Genomic DNA, 13570 nt, shown 5'->3' with positions numbered 1-13570 from the left:
AAGAGTGGAGCCTATTATCTCTGAGGTTCTTATTTCACTTTTGTTTTTTGTGCAGGAAAACAGAAAAAAAATTGAGAGCTGCAACAGAGGAAAAGTAAAAGGAAAGGAAAAGAAGGAAAGAGGAGGCAAAAAAATAGAATAGGGAATTTTCAACTGTTTGCCAGTTTTCCTGGTAAAATATTTTTTAAAAAGCTATCAGAAGACTAATAACAGAAAAATGAGAAATTTGAAGCCAACATGACATTGATGGAAATGAATACATACATATATCTGTATGTGTGTATGTGTATGTATATGCACAAATATAGGTATATTAATGTATCTGATTTATTCAGTGTTCCTTCAAGAGCGCAAGAAAACATGCTTGCATATATTTGCTTAGTCTTATTGCATATTGCCCACCTTGCAGAAGGAGAAATTAAAACACAGACAGAACAGATGAATATAAAGTCAACAAGTCAGTGGAAAGAACAAAGAGAATTTAGTTCCTTTGAGGTTGAATCAATGAACTACCCATTAAATTAAATCATTTCCTAAGGCATGAGAGATATGACATGTACTCCAACATAAGACAGTGCCAGGAGTCTGATGATTTTATTTCACTTAAAAACAAATTAACCTAAAAGGATTACTTGACTTTGAAATCCAGATTCCATGGCTAAATGCCTTACACTAGTATGCATTTCCAAGACAGATAGGGCCTAGACTTAGGACTAAGGGCTCATTTGTCCATTCTCTAGATATGCTAGTTTGAGTCAAGAATGTCTTCAGCATGTGTACATCAAGTCAGACTTGTAGAGTATATCTCAAACATAAGAGTTTTATGTTATTTCTTTTTTTTTTTCCAAATGAATTTGGACTAAAATGTTAACAAAATTGGAAACAGCTGTGTTAAGAAACTACTTTCTTTTCCATTTATAGTCTTGTCGACCAATATAAACTTCATCATTTTAGTGGAGCTTCTCCCCCACATCCAGATGTTATGGATTTCTCAATAATCTTCAGCAAAATTGCCAAAACCAACAAGAAGTTTTAACATGTAAATTCAACACATTGTTTCATGCTCATCATGGCCTTTTCTCCATCAACCCCATCCTCATCAGATTTCAGATGCTCGGCAGTTGACACAGCTACAGCAAAGGACTCTGAGTCATCATCTCATTGTGGGATGGGTTCCTTTTAAATTTTTTTTGTCTGATTCATGAACTGCTTTTTGAAAATCTAAAAATGGTTCATGAATTGCTTGGGAGTTGGCAAAAATTAATAATAATGAGCCCATTTTGAGTACACTGAAATGAACTGATTATCATTGCAAGCTGTTGCTAATTTGGATTCTTGATGGCAAGAAAGGGTTCTACAGGAGACTTTTCACTTGCAAGTAGGACGGATTTCATGGTGTGGCAGATAAAACATTTTTGTAACCTTTACCTCTATGTTTCATTTTAGGGTTATGGTGGGATATGTAGAAATAATAGACCGGTTATCAAGACTTAAAAAAAATTAATCATACTGGGAAAATGATAGAACCAACAGCCCTTTACAAACTAGTGGTAAAACGCAGACATGTCATGTAATCCCAGAATAAGGCTTGGGTGTTTTTGCAAAGTGCTTGGGTGTTTTTGCAAATGTTAGGAGATTATGTTCTGCAGAAAAAGCATAGATATGTCTGGTTATTTTATCCTAATTTATTAGCCGCATATTGTTAGTTTTGCTCATATCAATTTCTAATCATTTTCTCCTAAACTTTCAAAGCTATTAGCTTTAGCATCATCCTTCAGTTGAGATTTTGCACAGGGTAAAGTATATGTTACGCATAAAGTAAGAATTCCTCTTGCTTTTGTTTAATGAAAAAAAGTAGGGTAAAGATTGGTGGGCCACAGATGTTATTGGAATATATGAAATATCAGAAATGACATTTATTGAAATATCAGAAAATGTTTTTGGCTTAATTTGGAGACGAACAAAACAAATACAAAGCAAAAATAAATCCTTTTTGCCTTCTTATGAACTTCTGATATCAAATACTTTAAAACCTTATTTTCATAGTAATCATGTACGTGGAAGATTGTTTTATGTTTTGAAACTAAGTAAATTATCTTTGAAAGCAAAACCTATGCCTGCAAAATAATCATGAAAGATATAATTTGACCTCATGTGGTTGAATACACAATGGGATGAGTTACTTTAATTTGGAGTTGAATTAGCATGTATAAAATATCATGAAATAATTAAACTTAGCACTTAGAGAAATTATACGATCCCTCACGATATTGTAGCCATGGGAAAAGTAAACCTTTTGACTAAACTATTCTTTATCCAACTACATAGGAAGGGCAATGAAAATCTCTTACAGTGCTGGAAAGTTCTATTTTATGTTGCATGCAGAGCTCTGCTTCATTCTGCAATAACACAAATATTATCTAAATTTTCTTTCTTGAAGTTTTATTTAGATTATTTATATTCTTTTTTTATTATTATACTTTAAGTTCTAGGGTACATGTGTACAATGCGCAGGTTTGTTACATAGGTATACATGTGCCATGTTGGTTTGCTGCACTCATCAACTCGTCATTTACATTATTATATTCTTAATCAAAGGTGACAACTAAAACAAAGCTTTGAAAATAGTCAATGCACCTTTGATAACTTGCAGGATAGCAAAAATTAAACATCATTTAGCATTTTAAATACTTTCTTTGCAAATGAAATTTCCTTATATTAAGGAAAACAAGAAATAAAAAACATGAGAAATGCCTGTGGAAAATGTCAGCGTGATGGAAGACAGCAGAGAGAAGTTCTTGGATTAGAAATGGTACCTTAATTTGGTGTTGAGTAAAAATAGACATATGAATCTTAGCCTTGGCAAAGCAATTTCAAAATCCTTATTTATTTATTTATTTATTTATTTATTTATTTATTTATTGATATCTGAGGTTTTACTAAATCCAGAAACCCTCCTAGAAATCACAATTTAAAACAGGTAGTGTTTCACTCTCTCCTACAGGATATATAAATGCCAAATCATGTTACAGTTTAATGCAGAAAACTGTTTTATTCTCAATGAGAATTTTAAGTGTGAAAGAGAACCAGAAATATCACACAGCACACACCAAATTTTAAATACTTGTATAGTATTTTGAAAAAATTGACTTAATAGTGTTTAAAAACCCTCTAGGGTCATGAGCATAGCTGTTAATTTGAAAAATCTGAATACGTTGCTCCATTATACCTAAAGGTCAAAGCATTTCATCTTCAATATAATGTGTTAGACTTTCCCGTAAGACAATGTGGTTGGGTGGAGGGGGGGGGGGGCAAAGATAGAAACAGAAGATTCTGGTAATTTTCGTCTCTTTACTCTCTACCACCTGCTAGATACAACACTCCAAATCTTTTTTCCTCAACTAATTTTTTTTTCTCCTTTAGATTTCCTTTCCAAAAAGTAGCAGGGGAAAAAAGACTATAAGAATTGAGGGATTATATAAAGAGAAGCATGTTAATTAAAATTAAAAGAAAATTCTACTTTAATATCTGACTTAAAAATATCAGGATGCTGAAGGTCTAGGTTCTGTGAAAAATAAAAAGATCCTTTCAAACTTTGAAAGCTAAGACTTAACAGCTTTTAGAACTATCTCTAGTTGATTTTCATAGCTAAGAGGTTGCTGAAAGGAAATATGAAGCAAACTATAATATTTAGTCTTCAAATCACACAGGGTAAGTTGGCAGATTCCTGGAGCTCATGACAAAGTGTTTCTCAGAGCAGAGGTCGAGATGTCTAGGAAGCAATAGAAAGGTATGGTTCTACAGAAACCTCATTTTAATGTCCTGAGTTACTGTTTTGTAGGGAGAACAATATATATCTGCAAAGAATTCTTGTACTTGACTTCATGTCTTTCTGTTTTCTTTTTTCTTCATAATCTTTCTGCCTCTGATTCTGATACTACCTCCATTCCTCAGGGTGTGGACATTCCTTTTATGAAGGGATTAACTTGCCATTCCAGTGCAGGAGCCAGCAAACGTACTGAAGCCAAATCTGACATGAGCCAAATCTGACCCACCACTTGTTTTTGCATAGCCTTGAGCTAAGAATGAGTTAGACATTTTAAGTGTCTTAAAAAAAAAATCAAAAAAGGATTAATATTTTGTTGCATGTGAAAATTTTAGGATATTCAAATCTGTGCCCACAAAATTTTATTGGAAGTCAGCCATGATCATTCCCTTAGGTATTGTCTATGGCTGCTTTTGCCCTGCTGTAGCAAAGTTGAGTAGTTGCTGCAGTCTGTATGGCCTGCATCCCTTAAATATTTATTATCTGGCTCTTTGCACAGAAAATAAATTGTTAACTACTACAGAAGTCAAAACGAAAGACACAACAGTTTCCATTACCTCTCTTCAACAACCCTGCCTTCAGATTCCAATTATTTCAGGATATGGTACCAACAGTCTTCCACTAATAATTTATGATGAAATCATTGCAGTCTCTCTCTCTCTCTCTCTCTCTCTCTCTCTCTCTCTCATTTCATTGGGGACATGGTCTTGCTGTGTCACCTAGGCTGAAGTGCAGTGAGGCACTCATAGCTCACTGCAGTCTCGAATTCCTGGGCTCAAGCAATACTCCTGCTGTGGATTCCTAAAGTGCTGGGATTACAGGTGTGAGCCATCATGCCCACCTGTTTCTCTTTATTAGAACTTTTTAAACAATGTGCCTCCAATGGGTTATAGGCTGTCCAGATTCACCCAAAGGGAGGAGGGGATCAACAAAACAATCATTTTTCCTTTAGCGTGCTATGCTTTTGAAACGTTGAGAAACACTTTACACATATTATTTTCCCGCTACCCAAAAAAACTCTTACAGGTTTAAATATGAATTTACAACCCTTATTTGTAATTCTGAAATCCAAAAAGCTTTTCCCTGAACTTCTTTTAAGTTAGAATCTGACTTGAACTGATTTGAGCTATTTATTATCTTAATTCATCCCATTTAAGGATGAGTATTTCTGCGGCAGATTTTAATGTGCTTGATGAAGGGATTAAGACATAGTGTCCCAGACTCTGTTATGGATGGTATGTGATATGAATTACATGAATAATATTACCATCCTAAATTCTGAAAAAATCTGATTCCTATTCACATATTGTCTCAAGGGTTTCAGATCAAGGATAGTCCTCTCAAAATTATCATGACCATACAGAATTCTTTCTTCCCATCCATACCATGCTTATGCCAGTAAATGGCACACATACACTCACCCAGTTGTGCTAATTGCAAAATATATCTGGAACCACTTTCTGCTGCCCAAGTTTCTGATCATTTCTGCTGTGTTATTGCAGTATCTTAAAGACTATTGATATTTCCAGCCTTGGTCTCTCCATAGTGAGTTCTCCATAGATAGTAAAAGTGATCTTCGTAAAAAGTGCATCTCTCATGTCACAATCCTGAGCAAATCCTTCCAGTTACTTTGAATTATACTTAAACTGCAAGCTCCTTCATGCGGCTTGCAAAGCCCCAGGAGATTCTCCATGACCTGGCCTCTGCCTACAGACCTCATCTTGTACCATGTTAACTTTCCTTACAAGCTAAGGCATCACAGCCCTCATGCACATTTCTGTCTCAGGGATTTGGAACTGCTGCATATCCTGCTTTGAACTTTCTTCCTCTAGATTCCACATGACACCTGTCACTAACATCATAATTCTGTTGAAGTATATCACCTAAGCGAGGCCTTCTGTGACTATCTTATATAAATAATATCTGCCTTAAGGCCACTGTTATTCTGCACTCTGACACTTAGGTTTATTTTCTTCAGGCCAATGTTTATCTCCTCCTTTAGAGTCTTATCTCTTCCTGCTTAGCTTGACACAGTAGCCTTTTAACAATAAAACAGAACTACAGATGAAACACTAGCTTAGAAGGCAGGAGATCTGGGTTTTACTGAAGCCGCATCACACAAGCTCTGTGACTTCTCTTGACTTCAATTTCTTCATCCTTAAATGAAAAATCTTAAACTACAATTTTTGAGGTCTTTAATAATCCTCAAATTCTAAGGTATTTTTCTGCCTCTATTCTTTTTCTACTCTAGTCCAATAGGTAATAGGTATCAAACTAGACTTCAGAAAGTTCTCTTTCAACCATTTTATTTTCCATGATTCTCCACTGGCTGTATGTTAACGTATAAAATATCCTCCTTAGTTTATTTTAAACTATGCTCTCAGATCAAGTGCTTACCTTTTCTAGTTGAATTTCTCACCACTACTATGTAAAGATGTTCTAGCTCTCAAATTGTTCTACACACAAAATGTTTTATTTTGTTTTCACAAAATTCCTTTGAGGAATCAATATCTATATCCTGTCTAGCCATCAGAATCTTGTTCACCCTTGAAAGCCCAGCTAATATTTTACCCTTTTATAAAATGTTATAAACACCAAAGCCACCACTTAAAACTGAAGCAATGGGTTGTAGCTAATAAGCAAATTAAGTAAATAAAATGGAACAATACCATAATTTTTAAACCAAAAGAAAACAAAGAGGAGAGAGAACAAAAAGAATATACTTGGTAAGAAGGCAAATTTAAACGAAGATCATTAAGAACACTAAATCTATAGTTTAAACATACTAAATAAAAAGAAAAAATTGTCAGAATGGATTGAAAAACAAGATCAGACTACCAGTTACTTACAAAAAACTCTTATTTATTTATTTATTTATTTATTGAGACAGTCTTGCCATGTCACCCAGGCTTGAGTGCAGTGACGCGATCTCAGCTCACTGCAATCTCCACCTCCCAGGTTCAAGCAACTCTCCTGCCTTAGCCTCCTGAGTGCTGAGACTAAAGGCGTGCACCATCACGCCCGGTTAATTTTTGTATTTTTACTAGAGGTGGGTTTTCACTCTGTTGGCCCGACTGGTCTCAGACTCCTACACTTAAGTGATCTGCCTGCCTTTGCCTCCCGAAGTGCTGGGATTTTAAGCATGAGCCACTGTACCCATCCTCACTCTAAATATAAAGGCACAAATATCAAAAAAAAAAAAAAAAAAGGAAATGCAGGAAATATATGCTATATTACTACTAAACAAAGTAAAGCTGAAGTGGCTATATTAGTATTAGTATTAGTCAAGACAAATGTCAGAATATGGAATATGGGCAAAATAGTAATTTCATAATGGTAAAATGATTAATTTTTTGAGATAACAATCTATAGTCTCTGTACCTAACAACTGAGTTTTGAAATGTATGAAGTCATATCTAATAGAATTCAAAATGAAATTGACAAATTCACAATTACAATCAGGAATTTAACAACTCTCTCAATTCTGTAAGAAGTAGACGGAAATCAAGTATAAAGAATGCTTGAACAATACTGTCAACTAACCAGAACTAACTGGTGTTTACAAAATACTACACCTAACAATAGAAGAATTTTTCAAGTACATATAGAGCATTTACTAAGATTGTTCATATTCTGGGTCATGAATTAGGTCTCAATACATTTAAGAGGAGTCAAATTATTCAAAGTATGTTCTGTGACCATAATGTTATGAAATTAGAAATCAATAAAGGACAGATATTTAGAAAATTCCTAAATATTTGGAAACTATATAAAACACTTCTAAATAACCCATTGGTCAAAGAAAAAGCTGGAAGATATTTTGAACAAAATGAAAATGAAAGCAACATATCAGAATTGGTGGGATGCAGTTAAAGCAGTACTCAGAAGAAAATAATTGTCTAAAGCCAATTACCTAAATTTCACTTTTTGAAACTAGAAAAAGAAGAGGAAATTAAACTCCAAATAAGCAGAAGAAAGAAAATTTAAAAAAATAAGAGATGAGGTAAAGGAAATAGAAAACAGAAAAGTCAATGGAAAATCAATGAGATCTAATGTTGCTTTATTGAGGTGATCAATAAAATTATAAACCTCTCAATATCATGAAAAATAACCAATCAGGAAGAAAGACAAAAGCCACAAATTACCAATATCAAGAATGAGAAAGGTAACATATATAACTGTAGATATTAAAAGAATAATAAGAGGATATTATTAGCAAAACTTTATGCCAATAAATTTTACAAACTTGTATGGAATGAACAGATTGCCTTAAAGACACACTAACCAAGTTTCTTCGAGAAGAAATATGTAACCCAAATAGCCCTATATCTATCTTTAAAAATTAATCTTATGGATCCATACCTTCAAAATAAACAAAATAGAAGCCAGGCACAAATGGCTTTACTTTTGGGTTCTGCCAAGGAAGGAAGAAATAATACCCATTCTATACAAATGCTCCTGGAAAATAAGAGAAATAAATACTTCCAACCTAATTCTACATGCCGACATTACACTAATATCAAAAATGAAGAAATTTATCACAAGAAAGAAAGCTACATTTCCATGTCCTTCATGAACATAGACATAAAATATTTAAAATCTTAGCAAATGGAATCCAACAAGATACATAAGGGATAACAAGTTACCAAATGGAGTTTATCTCAGGAATATAAGTGACTTGAAAATCAATTAATGCAGTTAACTACATTAAATAGTAAAAAAGCAAAACTATATGATAATCTTAAGAGAATCAGAAAAAGCATTTGACAAAACCAACATCCATTTCTGATTTAAAAAACAGCAACAAATTTTTCAGCAAACTAGGAATAGAAAGAAACGCCTTCCACCTCATAGTGGACATCCATTATACATGGTGAATGAATGACTACTCTTCCCCTAAATTAGGAACAAGGCCAGTGTATCACTCTCATTACCTCTATTCAACACTGTACTCTTCACTCTAGCCAGTTCAGCCTAAGAAAATATATAAAAGACATCCAGATGGGAAAAGAAGTAAAAATTGCCTTCATTCACATATGACATGTGGGAAATATGTGACTTGATGAGGCCAGATGATGGTCTGTGGTAGGTCATGTTTTCCAAAGTGACTAAAAATACCTCCTATGATACATGCTTTCCTACAAGGTGATCTTGGCACTTTTCTCATCAAAAGGTGGAATCTATGTCCCCTTCCATTATAGCTAAATTAGCTCATACCTAAAAGATTGTAACAGAAATGATGCTTCTTGACTTTCACGGCTAGATTAGAAAAGGTGATACAGCTTTCACCTAGGTTCCTAGAGCAATTGTGCTTAGAGCCCTGAGCCACCCTGTTGGAATTTCAGTTACTCTGAGATTGCCATACCAGAAAGCAGCAGGTAGATCTTCCTGTTGACAGTCCAGCTGATCTTCCAGCTGACAGCCAGTGTTAACTGTCATGTGAGTTCGCCATTTTTTATTTCCAGGCCAGTTCAGCCTTTCAGATGACTGAAGTTCCAACCAACATTTGGCTTCAACAGCATGCAAGAATCTAAGCAAGCACTATCTAGCTGAGTTTTTCCTGAATTTAAGATAAAATTGAAAGCAAAATGAAATCATTGTTTTAAGCTGCTAATTTTGGGTAATTTGTTGGTAGCAATATAAATTGCAACACTTCTGTTAGAATACACGGAGTCAGATGACTTTTCTTTTTAGTACATGATTCTATGCACTGATAAAGTTCTTAGAATAAAAGCAGGCTGTCCTTTTATTTTTTAAATTATACTTCAAGCTTTGGGACACAAGTGCAGAAGGTGCAGGTTTGTTACATAGGTATACAGGTCCCACGGTGGTTTGCTGCACCCATCACCCATGATCTACATTAGGTATTTCTCTAATGCTATCCCTACTCTAGCCCCCTACCCCCCAGCAGGCCCCGGTGTGTGATGTCCCCTCCCTGTGTCCATGTGTTCTCATTGTTCAACTCCCACTTATGGGTGAGAACATGCGGCGTTTGGTTTTTTGTTCCTGTCTTAGTTTGCTGAGAATGATGGTTTCCAGCTTCATCCATGTTCCTGTGAAGGACATGAATTTATCCTTTTTATGGCTGCCTAGTATTCCACGGTGTATATGTCCCACATTTTCTTATCCAGTCTATCACTGATGGGCATTTGGGTTAGTTCCAAGTCTTTGCTCTTGTGAATAGTGCTGCAATAAACATACATGTGCTTGTGTCTTTATATCTGATTTATAATCCTTTGGGAATATGCCCAGTAATGGGATTGCTGGGTTAAATGGTATTTCTGGTTCTAGTTCCTTGAGGAATCACCACACTATTTTCCATAATTGTTGAACTAATTTACACTTCTACCAACAGTGTAAAAGCATTCCTATTTCTCCACATCCTCTCCAGCGTCTGTTGTTTCCTGGGTTTTTAATGATTGCCATTCTAACTGACGTGAGATGGTACCTCATTGTGGTTTTGGTTTGCATTTCTCTAATGACCAGTGATGATGAGCTTTTTTATCATATGTTTGTTGGCTGCATAGATGTCTTCTTTTGAAAAGTGTCTGTTCATATCCTTTGCCCCATTTTGATGGGGTTGTTTTTTTCTTGTAAATTTGTTTAAGTTCCTTGTAGATTCTGGATATTAGCCCTTTGTCAGATGGATAGATTACAAAAATTTTCTCCCATTCTGTAGGTTGCCTGTTCACTCTGATATTAGAATCTTTTACCGTGCAGAAACTCTTTAGTTTAATTAGATGCGATTTGTCAATTTCAGTTTTTGTTGCCGTTGCTTTTGGTGTTTTAGTCATGAAGTTTTGGGAATATCATTGTAGATCCCAAGAAATACAAACTATCATGAAAGAACACTATAAACACCGCTATGCAAATAAACTAGAAAATCTAGAAGAAATGGATAAATTCCTGGACACACACACCCGCCCAAGACTAAACCAGGAAGAAGTCAAATCCCTGAATAGACCAACAACAAGTTCTGAAATTGAGGCAGTAATTAATAGCCTACCATCCAAAAGAAGCCCAGGACCAGAAGGATTCACAGCCAAATTCTACCAGAGGTACAAAGAGGAGCTGGTAGCATTCCTTCTGAAGCTATTCCAAACAATAGAAAAAGAGGGACTCCTCCCTAATTCATTTTATGAGGCCAGCATCATCCTGATACCAAAACCTGGCAGAGACACACACAAAAAAGAAAATTTCAGGCCAATATCCCTGATGAACATCAATGCGAAATCCTTAATAAAATACTGGCAAACCAAATCCAGCAGCATATTAAAAAGCTTCTCCACCACGATCAAGTCAGCTTCATCCCTGGGATGCAAGGCTGCTTCAACATATGCGAATCAATAAATGTAATCCACCACATAAACAGAACCAATGACAAAAACCATGTGATTATCTCAATAGATGCAGAAAAGGCCTTCGATAAAATCCAACACCCCTTCATGCTAAAAACTCTCAATAAACTAGATATTGATGAAATGTATCTCAAAATAATAAGAGCTATTTATGACGAACCCACAGCCAATATCACACTGAATGGGCAAAAACAGGAAAGCATTCCCTTTGAAAACCAGCACAAGACAAGGATGCCCCCTCTCACCACTCCTATTCAACATAGTATTAGAAGTTCTGGCCAGGACAATCAGGCAAGAGAAAGAAATAAAGGGTATTCAAATTGGAAGAGAGGAAGTCAAACAGGATGAGAGGAAGTCAAATTGCCTCTGTTTGCAGATGACATGATTGTATATTTAGACACCCCATTCTCTCAGTCCAAAATCTCCTTAAACTGACAAGGAACTTCAGCAATATCTCAGGACACAAAATCAATGTGCAAAAATTACAAGCATTTATATACACCAATAATAAAGTGCCAAATCACAAGTGAACCGCTATTCACAATTGCTACAAAGAGAATAAAATACCTAGGAATCCAACTCACAAGGGATGTGAAGGACCTCTTCAAAGAGAACTACAAACCACTGCTCAAGGAAATAAGAGAGCACACAAACAAATGTCTGTGCTCGTGGCTGGGAGGAATCAATACTGTGAAAATACTGCCCAAAGTTTTTTATAGACTCAATGCTATCCCCATCAAGCTACCATTGACTTTCTTCACAGAATTAGAAAAAACTACTTCAAATTTCATATGGAACAAAAAAGAACCAATATAGCCAAGACAATCCTAAGCAAAAATAACAACGCTGAAGGCATCATGCTTCCTCACTTCAAACTATATGACAAGGCTACAGTAACCAAAACAGTATGGTACTGGGCACCAAAACAGATATATAGACCAATGAGACAGAAAAGAGGCCTCAGAAATAATGCCACAAATCTACAATCATTGTATCTTTGACAAACCTGACAAAACAAGCAATGGGGAAAAGATTCCCTATTTAACAAATGGTGTTGGGAAAACTGGCTAGCCATATGCAGAAAATTGAAACTGGACCCTCTTCCTTACACCTTATAAAAAATTAACTCAAGATGGATTAAAGACTTAAATGTGAGACCTAAAACCATAAAAACTCTAGAATAAAACCTAGACAGTGCCATTCAAGACAAAGGAATGGGCAAAGACTTCATGTCTTTTCATTTTTTAAAAGTACATAGGAGCAACATGAAATACTGTAAAGAGAGAGCCATGTAGATACTCTAGTTAATAGTCCAGCTGAGCCTTCAGACAACATCCAGCATCAGTTACCATGTAAGATAGCCATTTTTTACTTCCATGATAGTCAGCCTTTCAACTTTCCAAGTTCTTACTATGGCAACATGAATGAAGATATATCATTCAACCTCAGGAAATTTCAGTTATTTTAATTGCTAATATGAGGACTCTGGTATTTTCTTTCTTATTGGGACATTGTAGGAAGGGTTAAAGAAAGAATGCACATGTTAAACATTTCAAAGTTGATGCAATGAAGAAATTTTACTTGTCTTCTCATAGCCTAGTCTATTTTTAATATCTTTTGATTACTTTACAACTGCATTTCTCAGTTGAGAAATCAGAGTAGTGAAGTGGGTTAGGTAAATCATCCATTTGTTTAACAAATAATGATTAAATAGTTATATCGGATATCATGCAAAGCCCTGGGAATACATTAGTGAACTCAAATAGCATTATATCTTCCTTTATAAAGTTTACAATTTAGTGGAGAAAATACACTTGTAAACTGAAAAATGTAATATACTATGATAATTATGGAAATATTAGGTTACTGTGTGAATAGAGACAAAGTACCCATAAAAGAAAGCACGATCAGAGAAGCTTCCTAAAAGAATTAATAACTAAAAATTTTCCAAGTGATGAGAAATAATACCACACAAAGTAAACAAAGACAAGAGAGAAAAAATATCTTGTGAGATGAAGATATCTCACTGTGAGATGTGAGATGATCAGATCAGTACTGATTGATCATTGCTATTGATTGTATTTGTACTGATTTCAATAGAGAGATGGATAGTTGGAACATCATTAGAGAAAAAGAGAAAAAATCAGATCTCCAGTCTCAACCCCATACCTCCTGAATTATAATAGCTGGGGTGGAATCAGTCAATGTAGTTAGTTCTGTGTGATCTACTGCCTGGGGAAAACACTGGAAATGGTCTTTTTTTTTTTTTTTTTTTTGAGACGGAGTCTCGCTCTGTCACCCAGGCTGAAGTGCGGTGGTGGGATCTCGGCTCACTGCAAGCTCCGCCTCCCGAGTAGCTGGGACTACAGGCGCCGGCCACCACACC

Source organism: Macaca mulatta, chromosome 7, assembly GCF_049350105.2.
Source record: "Macaca mulatta isolate MMU2019108-1 chromosome 7, T2T-MMU8v2.0, whole genome shotgun sequence".
In the NCBI taxonomy this organism is placed as follows: domain Eukaryota; kingdom Metazoa; phylum Chordata; class Mammalia; order Primates; family Cercopithecidae; genus Macaca; species Macaca mulatta.
Note: the sequence above shows the minus strand (reverse complement) of the source record.